Here is a 3,538-nt window from a genome sequence, read left to right on the forward strand (position 1 = left end):
GTTGTAACACAAACTCGCAAATTTCGTTTGATCAGGTTATTTTCATAAAATATTTCGATACTTTCAAGTTTCAGCTCATCGGAGTGAGATGATTAGATAAAGATGGATGAAGATAGCTGTTTCTTCGGCGATGGCGGCACTCTAGCTACGTTTCACCGGAAGAGTAGATGTTTACGAGTAAGTTTGTTTTCATATTATTACCTACTATTTTACATTTACTTTTTAAACTTAAATTAAATATTTATTGCCACGGACAATCTGTTAACTAGGTGACGTAGAAGCATTTATAAGTTTAATCCCAATTGCGCAATGTATAAAAAACGCGAGACCGTCTTCGTTTCACCACGCCAAGTTTAATACGCACCTTTTTGCATGTTATACTATACGCCGGGTATCACCTTAGGTTTGCGCGAAGTATTTAAAACAATATAATGTTCTTAATCTTTATATTTTATATTTTTATATACATAAATACATTATACACCTCATATATTTTATTAGCATACTTACATCTTTTTTAGTGTAGTTTATACCCTAGATGGCTATAGATATAGGTATTAAATGTCTTGCAATTATATATTTTACTATAATTATTAATTTCATTATAATATAATATAACAATACACTCTAAATTAAATTAGTTGTTATCAAGACAGACAGTCTTAAAACAAACTCTTTTCTGGACGTTTTCAAAACGTATTATGCTTAAAAAAAATTGCACAGTTGTCGTAGCAGTCAGTTGCTAGATCAACCCGTGTGACATCAAATAGGAATTATTCTTGTTTTTTTAAATAGTTTTTTCGAAAAATATATGTAACATGTATAGCTCATACAATTATGAATTTATAGTTAATGGAAATGCGGATGTTTATACTTCATAGATATTTTTTTAGTTAATAATCGTGTAAATAATTTGATTAAACAATAAGGTACTTACCTACCCATCACTAGTATCAATTTTATTATATTACGTGTAAAATCACCAACACAAGGTGCAGACTGTGTTTAAAAAATTAAAAACATAAAATAAAATATAAAATAATGTTGTAGTAGAAGCTGGAAACTGTAGTTTATTTTAATTTATAATCCAATTAATGTAATCGAGAATGTAACTATTAAATTCATCATTGAATGATTATTCAGAGATCACTTTGGGATAAATGTAAATTAAATTAAAAATAATTAAAAAACATTTTGTGAAAGGAACAAGATTACTGCTAATATTTAAGTCTTAATTATTATTAACAAATAAATACAAATAATAGATATTTTAATAGCTTTTTACTTTTAACATTCAGTGTAAATATAGTTTCTGATCGACTTACCAATATGTAATAAACCTATATGTAATAAAATAATTATTCATATCAAATAATCCTAACAATTTAATGCAAGGATTCTAAATTGATCTTACAGCAGCCTTAAAACACCAAAAATACATTTGTACATCATTTACAAAATTTTAGTTCCCTATTATGGTGTAGGTATTAATACAAACAATAAATTGATATTCGAAAACACAATTTCGTATACCTACCTATTATTATTTACTAAATACCTACAATTAAATTAATCTAAAAATAAACATATGATTACATACTGAGTGCCTATAATATAATATTATATATGAAAATTGAATCTTTATTACGAATACTTATCGTTTACACAGACCACAAGAAAAAATAACTAAAAATATTAATAAAAAAAAACACACATCATTGTAAAAATATAGTTGGTATTATAGTATTTGATGAATTTACTGTATACGTTTATGGCTTTATGTTAACTCTAAAATCCAGTAATCACATTTTTACTTAATAATTCATAAAATACAATATGCTCTTATAAAAATATTCTTGTGCTTCTGATATCTATTCACCACCTTAATAATTAAATTGATAAACGAAAATAATAATTTAAATAATACCTATATCATATTATTATAATTCAAATTCAAAATTATAAACTATTTATTGTCATATCAAATTTCAATGAACAAATTGGTCCTGAACACAGAACTCTTTGATATAAAAAGTTGCATTATTATATTATATCCGTGGATTCATCATATTGACGTACCTAGTATAATATCTATCATTTATTTATTTAATCTATGGCAAATCTCAAAGTCGTTGCAGAAGACACAGTCGATTAAAAATTCTAAAATTTCAATAATCAAAGAAGATATGAGCAAAAAACTTACTGCGTTTCGTATAATTTTATTTTTCATAAATCACAATATTCTAAGTTCTGGCTGTATTCTGGAGCGTTTCCTCATGGGCGTCGCAATTCACACACGTCACGGATTCCGCCGAAGGAGTCGATAATTAAAGTAAGTTTGTTTTTATATTCTTTTGGGGCTTAAATTTACTTTTAAGGCTTAAAACAAATATTTAATGTCACGAAAAATGTGCTATCCAAGTGTTGTAGGCGCATATTTTAGTTCCGCACTAGAAATGTATAAAATACGCGAGATATAAATGCCGTCGTCGTTTTTCCAGTCCCTGTTTGTAGAATAATTATAATTAATAGGTGCATACCTATACAGGGTACTTAATATAAATATATAAATATTTTGGTTTAATTTATAGAAATATATGTAATGACTTATAAAGTTATAACTGATAATAGTCATAAGATACAATTTTTATTAATAACTGGTAATTTTTTTTCCAAATACAACGTTATAAGTTATAGGTAACTATTAATTTAGTGTCACATACTTAACTTCTATTGTTCACCTAATATCTATATTCTATATCATAGGGATTAGGGATATTGTATAACCATGTACACATAAAAGTATATTCACGGAATGGTCAACTGCCTGTCAACTTTTTTATTTTTTTGAACACAATGTTTTAAAAATTATTAATTAATATATAATTTATTGGTATAGTACTAAATAAATTAATGAAATAAAACAAACACAACTACTATAATTATTAGTAATAATAATATATCCACGTATAAATTATTAAAATACAAAACGAACAAACGAAAAACGATTCTGAGGAAAGATATCGTTAACTAATAAATAATATTGAGATTAAAGTATATTTTTTCGGTAGAAAATCGGTATAAATATGAATTATAAATATTTTTTTATTTTCATACCATGACGCGTGTGTGAAAAATTGTTAATATTAAGTGTTTAAAATGTTAGATTTCGGTTCGGCTGATTGTCCACCTCCTCACTCTTCCGCATCAATGCATCAGAAATTATTATTTATAATATTTAAATATAAACTGCATTTTCTGAATTTTCTAAAACATTGCTTTCCAAGCAAGGAATTCGTTTCATATATTATCAACGAATTTAAAAATGAAATTAGAACATTTATATGGGATAAAGTCAATTTTATAAAAACTTATTAGAAAAAAATTAAATACAATTAAATAAAGGTCATTTTTTTTCTTATATTTCTATTTTTTTACGTACCCATTATGTTCGATACTATAACTTCAGTCTTCAGTTATAGAAAACAACACTTGCCAATATGGAATTACTGTCGAATTTTTTTATTTTAAAATATTA

The sequence above is a fragment of the Metopolophium dirhodum genome, chromosome 2 (assembly GCF_019925205.1).
Source record: "Metopolophium dirhodum isolate CAU chromosome 2, ASM1992520v1, whole genome shotgun sequence".
Lineage (NCBI taxonomy): Eukaryota > Metazoa > Arthropoda > Insecta > Hemiptera > Aphididae > Metopolophium > Metopolophium dirhodum.